The sequence below is a fragment of the Carex rostrata genome, chromosome 13 (genome assembly GCF_964058835.1).
Source record: "Carex rostrata chromosome 13, lpCarRost1.2, whole genome shotgun sequence".
Lineage (NCBI taxonomy): Eukaryota > Viridiplantae > Streptophyta > Magnoliopsida > Poales > Cyperaceae > Carex > Carex rostrata.
The window spans coordinates 1,451,146-1,461,178 of NC_135930.1; the positions used below are offsets into that span (position 1 = coordinate 1,451,146).

Here is a 10,033-nt window from a genome sequence, read left to right on the forward strand (position 1 = left end):
TTATCAGTGCGGATCTCGCACCTGCTCTCTGTACCGCTTTGATCTTTGTGCGTTGCTTTACGGGTTATATATATACTATTGTCTCTCTCTCGTTTAGTTTTTGTTTAGTTTGATTGTTTGATTTTGCTCTCATGTGTTGAGAACTTTGCCCCTTTCTCTCTATTTTCTGTTTTCCTTTGTTACTTGCGATTTACGAAATCCTACTAGGGTTTGGTTGTTCTGTGCCGTGTGGTGTTCAGTGTTGGTGCTATTAATTATTCGGTGTTGGTGCGGCATCTTGTGGTGTCTCTTTTATGTGATTCTTGTTGATTTCAGAATCGGCCCCCTTTCTTGCTGCTCTCTTTGCGATTTACTCCCCTTTTGGGTAGCTACTAAGCACACCTATTTTTATTGATACTTGATTGAGATGAGTGCTTATGCTTGTTGAAATTAGTTGATCATGCCGTGATTATTTATGTAAAGTCTTGCGCGGTTTATGATTTTCCCGGCTTGGCTATTCGGTTGCTATTTTTCTGTGATGATTGTGGTGCCTTTGTGCTTGCTTGTGTGCTGGTTGTGCTGACATCTGTGATCGGTGCCATTTTCCTATGTTCTTGCGGTGATGTTTGTAGGGTTTTGACGATTCAAACTCATTGATTTAGCTTAACTGCGGAAGTGTGTAAAACAAAAATTTTACGTTTAAGTTAAGCTAAGAATTAAACGGGGTATGTCAGGAAACTTTCCAAGGCGGTCCACCTTCAGTATTCCTTCGGCATCAAAACCTCATTTAATTCTTTTACAGATCTACTCCATAATTGATTTCTAAAACATTAAATATATTACAAATTAAATAGATTAATATAACATGTTTATACCTCATTTTTCAAATTCAAATTGGAAAGCAGACCGAGCGAGTAGAACGATCAGGAATGGTTTCCTCGGATTATCAAACGAATGATACCTCTATCGGTTATCCACCAGAACTAACCGGAGAGCGGTTTATTTCTTTTGCCAGAAATACCGTAAACCGCGGTTTTCTGTAAAAACACTATTCACTAAAATAAATATATTTATAACTCGAAGTTATTTTGTTTCGCTTAAAAGCAAAAACAGAAATACCGCAAAATTCGCAAAATATATTATTTCTGATGCGCGCAAAAGCGTATGCACAAAGCTTCAGTACAAAGATGTACTTTTTAAACCTTTAACACACGTTTGAGTTAAATTGCAAGTGCACAATTCTATCAAAGTAGTATTTGAGGTATCGAACCACAGGGAGTATGATAAAAACTTAGGTTAAACTTTAGTAATAAATTTCAGAAAATAAAATAAAGTAAAGTGCAATAAAAGTAAATTGGGGGGTTTGTTCTAACAATTCCTAAATTTGGGTTCAATACCCGAATAGAGAGTTTAAAACAATAAAAGTAAACGAATGAAAAAGAAAGGAATTGATTTGTTTTCAAGATTTAGAGATCTAGGGGTCTTTGGTCTACATTCCCTTGCTAACTATATCTATTCGGTATTTGTTTAAGTTCATGTATAATTTGATGAGGTTTCTAACCTAATATGTCATTAAGGGTCACTTTCGTGAATTAATAACGTGTCTAAGTAATTCGGACTTCACGGTTAGGTCTTTCACCCTAGCTACTTAGACCATAAGCTCTTGTTAGTCTCTCCTCTCCTCAAATATTGATACTTCACGATTAAGTCCTTCATACCAATACCCGATTCGATTTGAGATGTCCTAATTAGGGTTTGCCTTCACGGTTAGGTTCTTCACCAAATTCCTAACCTTAATTTCTGTAGTTCCGGCTTAGATTACAAATTGGTTACAATCCTAATCTAAACCTAGGGTATTTGCATTCATAATTTGGTACTCTCCTCTCGTCCTAACTTCTTTGGATCCTTTGACAAAGAGATACCAAAGCGGGACTACTGCATTTCAAGTACTAATTATGTAATTAACACAAATGATAAATCACAGAAATTAACATCAAATCCCATAAAACAATCATAACAAAGACAAATAACCGAATAAGATACAATTAAACAAGTTCATGCATTGACCTAAACCCCTAGAGAGAGAACTACTCCCTCATGGAGAGATCCATTACAAAAATTGGCAAAGTAAGAAGAAATGAAATAAAGGAAGTAATTACACCCTTTGACAAATCAAAAACCTCTATCTTGCTGACTTCTTGCTCATGAAACCCTTCTTCTCCTTGCTTGAAAGCTTTCCTTTTCTCCAGAATTTATCGCTAAGTATTGTGTGTATAGAGAGAGAATGAAAGAGGAAGAGATGGTCTGAGAGATGATTTTTGAATGGGAATGAACCTCCTCTTTTATAGCCAAGTAACATGCTCAATTAAGAGCCTAGAAAGTGGAGTTAGTGGGTGCTATATTTGGTTTTGTTTTCCAGGATTTCCTTGTCCACATTTGGCTGTAAAAACGTGTCCTTGGTGCGCCAAAAATAGAAACCGTGTTGAAAACGTGTAATTTTGGCTGTCTGCGAGTTTAGTGCATCCAACTGACTCCAAATTTCCTTTTTTAGTTTCTCATGCTGTAGATCTTCTTTCTAGCTTTCCAAAAAGTGGTCGCAATCCTAAATCGGAGTTACGAGTCAAAAGTTATGGCTATTTTAAGATCAGGCTCCAGTTATGCGTTCTGCGACAGTGCGGCCAGGCCACCCGCACTGCTATTGTACCATCCGCACTGCGTCTTCACCACCCACACTGCGGATGTATTGAGATCCGCACTAGGCTCGGACTTTTCCTGTGATACCAGAGTGCGGCTGCATCGAGATCCGTACGTCCGCATCGATATCCGTGCATCCGCACGGATTTTGATGTATAGCTTATTATACCTTTTTAAAATTGGCATGTGTCCATAAATCCATCTAAGTACTTAGTTCGGCTGTATCGTAAACCGTGCGTCCGCACTGGACATTTTTCTTCGGTTTTTCTTCATTTTCTGCATTTTCTGCAAATTAAAACCAAACAGACGCAGTAACTTGATCCTAGGTGTATTCTATTCACTGTATATTCAAAATACAAGATATTTGGTGTTATTTCATGATAAAAATCAGATCGAATATGTATATAATTTAGGCCTATCAATTTCCGAATCTCGTAACAACCAAAACTGTAAAAGAGAGAAAAGATAGAAACTCGAATCGATCAGACAATCAGATACGAATGTGAATTAGTTATTTTTCTCTTTCACCTCACCCCTCTATTTATAGGCATTTGAGGAGGTTCGTCAATGACCAAAATACCCCTCAAGTTCCGCCTATCTACCAAAATGCCATGCCACCTTGCATGACACCTTAGGGTGTAGAAGCATGGAGAAGAGTGTGGAAGGTGGTGTGTCATGATTAGTAAAAAGCTTTATAAATTGGGCTTTGACTTTGGGCTTTTAATTTTAATTAAGGCTTTGATTATTTTTGGGCTTTAAACCCATAATTCAAATCCATAATTTAACAATTAAAATCCAAATCAAATATATATATAATTGTCATGTACAATTATATTTCTTTTCGGTTGTTGTTCGGTAACTTTTATACAACGTAACGTGTACGTTTATAAATTAACCGTTGTTTCTGCTTGTCATTTTTATATGACATTTATAATTTAATTATAACACGTATAATTAATTATAACCATCTTAATATTAATTATAATCAATTTATAATTAATCAGTAAGATTCTCCGAGTAGCTCCTATATGATGTGACCCAATAGGATCTGGGTTATGTTGGTAAATAGAGTTAAAACTGTTTTAACTTCTATAATCATGAGAGGCATCTGGCAGAATACATCATGACCATCCAATTACACAGATGATGCCGTACTGTACAATATCACGATCCAGTAAACAATTTACTTGTGTCAGTTCTTTTGTCACATAGCTATCAGATCAGTTTCAAGGTAGATGTGTGTCATCCTTGCTAACTTAATCTTTTCTTGATCTTGAGCAGATTATCAAATATAATTACTCTTGTAATTATATCGCATGTAGATAATCTAACTCTACCAAGGGGCCCAGTGATGCTATAGCTCGTACAAAATACGAGGGACCATAGTACTTTTGGTAAACCATCACTTCCTCAGCTAAGCTATACATACGGAAGTGCTACCGTTATGACTGCTTTTTACGGACAACATTAGATAACACTTACACATACACATCTCTTAGCAGAGACGATGAATACCTCATACTTTAGAACTTGATACTAAATGAAAACATTAATGACACGAACACAATTCTATTTAATGTTTCATTCGGGGTCTGTCAAATACCATGTTCCTAGAACACGTATCTATGTGATTAAAATGACATCTCGTGTCAATGGTTTGTAAAACTTAACCATCTTTTAATCCACATACTAACCTTGTAACAATTAATTAGTGTTCCTGCTAATTACCTCTGTTAGTGATTTCTTAAGAATATATATCATCTTTATTATGGAGTTTCACAATTCCAGTCATGAACTCGAAATGATCCATAATACAATAATATTCAAGACAACAAAATGATATATAATTAAACATTCAATTCATGAACAAAGTTTTATGATAAATTATCGTATTATTGACTTCTATATTATTACAAACTAACAATGTTTTGGTTATGTGCTAAGAGCATCTACATCCCAGCAACTCAAATAAGCTTCTAAATAACTGTTAACTACTTTTGAGAAATTATAGTCTCTAACGTTTTTAACTCTTACATCTCTGAAATTAATTTTAAAGTTTCTATTAAGCCGAGTCAGCAAAAATATTAAAAAGAGAAATAATTCCAGCCAATCATTTGGCTAGCACAGAGTTTATAAACAATTTATTAATAAGAAACTCTCCTGCATAGTTTCTAAATAAGAAACTCTCCTGCATAGTTTCTAAATAAGAAACTCTCATGCATAGTTTCTAAATAAGAAACTCTCCCACATTTCTAAAACTGAATTAGAAACTGCTACATCAGATTAGAAACTCTCATAGTACCAGGGATATAAATGCTCTAATATGTTGCCTTAGGGGGTATTTTGTTAATTTGTGCTACCTAGATTCTTGCCCCCTGTTGTGTACCTGTTGATATTATGTTGCTTGTGAGATGCTGGTACCAGCCCAGTATTGCCACTGGTACCGAATTTGAATTGACAGGGACCCCTACATAATTTATATAAGATCACGGGTGTAGTTGTTATAATTTGTTGGGGTAATTTTCTTAATTTGAGGGGTTTCCATGTAAATTTGGAAAATTTGATGGGTTCGGCAGAAATGAATTAAAGATTCTGACTGGGCCTAATTTATTTTTGGGCCGAAGTAATTTAGATGAGTGGATTTGGGCGAAAAGAAGTAGAAGCAAGAAGACAACCGCCTTTTGACATAACGAACGATTCACCTATCACCAGCCTCACCACCAAAGAAACACCAACAAATCGTAATGTCTCTTCAATTAAGGCTGGTGCTACTGACAAGCGGACCCCTCTTTCTGGAGAGTCACTTCTCGGGCGCCAGGTTCAGAACTTGAGACCCTATTGCAGAAGGTTGAGGAAGAAAAGGATGGTAGTTTTGTTACTACGGCTGATAAGGTATGTCAAATCCTTCAATTTCTTCTTCTATTTTTGAATTAGAGGCAAAAGGCATACTAGACGATCAAAGAGAATTATAAAGAAATGGTATACAGTTAGTAACAAAGGATATACAGAAAGGAAATTAAAAGACTTTTGGGTTCTTTTGTTCATATCATTTTGTCATATAGCCTCACTAGCCAATCTCAAGACTAATTGGACCATGTAGATGGAAATATCAATTATTTATTTTGAATCTATTTTTAATTCAGAAGCAACTTTTGAAGAAGGCACCTTTTGGATCTTTCTTAAGCAATTCAAATTGGTCAAGTTCAATTGAATCCTCCTTTGTTTCAATATCATCTGTGACATATAAGTTTTTTCCTTTCTAATTTCTTTTCTCACTTTTTATTCATTTATATTACTTCTTAAAATATAACATAATAACTCATAATATTATATTATTATACAGATTCAGAATTCACCCGAATTTATTTTCACATGTGGATGGCCCAAAAATCATTAGTTCAATAGGTGGTTTTATTTCCTTCTGAGAAAAAAAATCAATTAAACCGACCATTGGTTTTGATAGCCCTGACAATTCTGAGCTAACTGATATCGGGTTGATCGATTCTTCTTCTCTGGCCTCCATGGATACCCCTGACAATTCTGAGCTAACTGATATCGGGTTGATTGACTCTTCTTCTCTGGCCTCGATGGATACCCCTGACAAGTCTGAGATAACTGATATCGGGTTGACCGACTCTTCTTCTCTGGCCTACATGGATACCCATCAGGCTAAGACCCGGTAAGCCCCTCTGACGATGACTGCTCATCAGTTTGGTCATTACAAGTCAATGACTGTTCTGAAAAAGAAGAAATCAAAAGAGATAGAGTTTTATCCTGACCATGAAGAAGACAATGAGGTAAATAGTAATTCACCTGGAGCCATTTTCGTCATGAATAAATAACCAAAGGATGTGAAGAACATTGCTAATTTTCCTAAGAGTCTAATTGCAAACGTGTGACAGCAAAGGCACACATAAATCAGTCTTTTATTTACTGATACATATATGAAAGCCCCTAAAAAGAGAAATATGGCTTATGCAGTTACTAATTCATTGGTTTATAAAAGTATAGTGTGCATAACATGTGCCAAATCATACAACATATACAACACAAGACAATAAAATAAAAACAACATAGCTTCTGTAAGGTTCATATCCAAATAAGAGCAAGCCTTTCTGTTGCATTCAATGGATTTGGAATAGCATACAGACATGTCATTATGTATAGCAATTTATGGTTCTGTCTTTTTGAAATAGGAGGATGAGTTCTTGTATGATGTATGCAAGGGGATGAATGAAATGTGTATATGGGAAGAAGCTGAGAGGGGCAAAAGTTTCCAGAGTTCAGGGGCAGACATACAAAATTTGTTTACATCAGTGAAGATGAGATAGAGGATCAAGTGATTGTGCTAATTAAGAGGATTGCTGGCACCTGAGGGGACACACGTGCACTTCAGTTACGAAGACAATGAATAGTAAAAAATAGAGGGTCTCTTCTGAAAAACAATTAGTTTTTACTTGGGAGTGGGTCTTCGTGGGAATGCTTCTGTTGAATGTGTCATTCTTTGACACAGCAATTAGTTCTTTTATTATATGTTTGGTGCTTTCTTTCTTAGTTCTTGATTTATTTTCATTGCATCTATTGTCCTTTTTCATTGATCTTCCTTTTTGAATCCTGTAAGCAGATAAAAAAAATTGCTATTAATTTGTTGTTTGCTTCTATTGCATTGCTTTTACTATCAATATTGTAACATGAGTTGTTTGTTTCTGTCCTTAGATAAGTCCTGGGTTGCTTTTAACAGTAGAGACTCACTTGTAATTTAAAAAAGTTGAATTTCTCTCTTTCTGAGTTACATTTGTACCAAACTTGATTTATTTTCTACGAAAGGCCACTATGGTTGTTAAGAATATAAAACAAAGTTGACCAATCAGACACTGTATTCTTTGTATACCCATGCTAGCTATATATAGCCCAACTATAAATTTTACAGATACAATATATAATTATATGAAGTCACACATAGTTGAGTTGGTAGAGTATGAAAGCAACCAAAACTACTTTTCTTACTTCGTATGGCCTAATCATACAATATTCCACAATTTGTTTGACCCTATCCAAACCAAACTTTTTTATTAATAGAATATTAACCTAAAAATTGACATCCACTATTTTGAGTTTTTGACTACTTTAGAGAAAAAAGATGGGGTTTTCCCAACCTCTTTGGATATGAGTATCCAATCCTCAAACTTAATTTGTAGAAATAAAGTTGAACTATAGTATCTTTGCAAACAAAAAAGAATGAAAATCTTAAAAGGAATAACAACTATGGTAATATATTCTCAGCCAAAAAAAAAAATTATGGCAATATATTGTCGGTTAATTATTTTTTTTCTGATGACTTTTTTTTTTCTTTTGTAAAATTATACCTCTATCTGTCTAGAAAATAATCTTAAAGTCATCAAAATTCAAATCCCTGAGAAATGGATCTATTTGATCAATATCATCCTTCATCAACTCTCTCTCCAAATGTTTGAACCAGTCTTCCTCATCACCTTCATTTTCTCCCCTCTCTTGACTAATAATATTTCTCTCCTTTGGCTCAATCTCTTCCCAAAGCTCTGGTTCTATAAACAGATTTGTTATATCAAAAGGATCGTTCTCAACATCTCCAAAGGAATTCACGGCATCAGAGAAAGTGAAAGTCGAAATGGAATCGGAATCAGAACACACTGGTTTCTTGGCATTTTTAGTTTCTTCAGCTTGGCTTGAAGTTGAGTCATCCATTAACAAACTAGATATATCCATTTTGTTTTCGACAGGTATCTCAATTTTTTCCTGCTGGAGATTTGAGGAATCTGTTGTAGTATTTTGTACTTTTCGCATTTTGTTCAATTTCTTCAAATGAGTATTCCATACGTTCTTTATTTCATTGTCGGTTCTACCAGGTAGGCACGATGCGATTTTAGACCACCTAAACGAAGAGTAAAAACTTAAATAAGCATGCTCCAATTAATATCCATACAAAAAAATAACTAAAACAAGGACCCAGGAACAATACATAAAAATATGTCTTACTTGTTACCAAGCTTGTTATGTAGCTTTATTATCGTTTCTTCTTCCTCTTGTGTGAAGCTGCCGCGCTTAATATCAGGTCTGAGGTAGTTAAACCATCTTAGTCGACAACTCTTCCCGCAACGTTTTAAACCTTTCAAAATTTTGCAAAGTCAATTAGTCGACAACTCTGCCCCTAATTGTATCAGAGGTGCCAAATCTCGGACCTGAGAATCCACCTCTGATACCATTAGGGGCAGAGGTGGATTCTCAGGTCCGAGATTTGGCACTAATTTCAGAAATACAGGATCCAGAAGATACAATCCCTATGCGTGGGATAGAGTTCCTCAGTAGCTGATGCCTTTCTACTTGGTTTTTTTAGCTTAGTACCAGTATTGGTTCTGTGCTATCTTTAGTTTTAGTGTTGACTTGTATTTTCTTTTCTTGTTAGCTTTTGGAGTATGGTTGACTTGCCTTTGTGGGGGCATTTTATTTTATTACTGTTTATTTTTGTTACTGGAATGATTCCAGTTTGTGTAAATTGTGCTAGTTCTAGATTTTTGGAGCTGGTCACAGTAAAACTATATGATTTCTAATGAAATCGGTGGAAAAACCCACTTTTTCAAAAAAAAACTTACAATTCTGATAATTAATCATATCATATATTACCTATGAACTTTTGAAATAAACAAAGTTAAATTCAAAATTATACAGAGACAGAGAGAGAGAAACCTGCGAGCTTCGGCAGAGCACGCCAATTACTATGACCATACTGTTGGATGTAATTAATAAGCAGGAGGTCCTCTTGCACCGTCCATGTGCCTTTATTCAAACCGATATTGGAACAACACGGAGCTCTTCCCATATCTCTCTCTCTCTTTCTCTCTTTCTCTACTACAGACTTCTCATGCAACACTCTAAATTGAGTTGTTAATAAGCTTGTGATCAGTCCTTCACTTGTGGCAAGCGAGAGCACCTACTGAGGGACCTGTTTATATATGTGTCTGTTGATATATGATGAATTCTTCAGGGGGTGGGGTATACAAAGTTGTAACTTCACTGACATGATCTCTGGGCCCACAAAATATAGATTCTCTCTTTACCAAACCCTATTTGTGTATGACAATTTAAGGAAACGCTAGCAATAAATTGTTTGCTTGCCGGCCTTGAACTTGAGTTCATGATTAGAAAAGATAATTATCATGCTCTCTTTTACTTTAATAGTATGAAAGCTAATTTAATCCTCATGATAATATTCTTTTCTTTCTAAATTGACACATGGTACGTACACTACTACCAGATCCTTACTAAGTATAATTATTGGTAAGGTTGGTAGTTTTGTATAACTTTGATAACAATCTCATAAAGA

The 10,033-nt window shown here is 35.2% G+C and overlaps 1 long non-coding RNA gene and 1 pseudogene across 2 annotated transcripts; one reads left to right on the forward strand and one right to left on the reverse strand.

Annotated features, from left to right (window-relative positions):
- Positions 1 to 6,133: 6,133 nt before the first annotated feature.
- LOC144563821 (uncharacterized) lies at positions 6,134 to 7,339 on the forward strand. Its single transcript, XR_013514467.1, has 2 exons — positions 6,134 to 6,470; positions 6,870 to 7,339. It is a non-coding gene; the product is annotated as an uncharacterized LOC144563821 (long non-coding RNA).
- A 710-nt stretch (positions 7,340 to 8,049) lies between these two features.
- Positions 8,050 to 9,529, reverse strand: LOC144564432 (transcription factor MYB58 pseudogene; annotated as a pseudogene). Its single transcript, XR_013514627.1, has 3 exons — positions 9,397 to 9,529; positions 8,689 to 8,818; positions 8,050 to 8,584 (listed from the first exon to the last, which is right to left on the reverse strand). The product of XR_013514627.1 is annotated as a transcription factor MYB58 pseudogene (transcript).
- Positions 9,530 to 10,033: the final 504 nt, after the last annotated feature.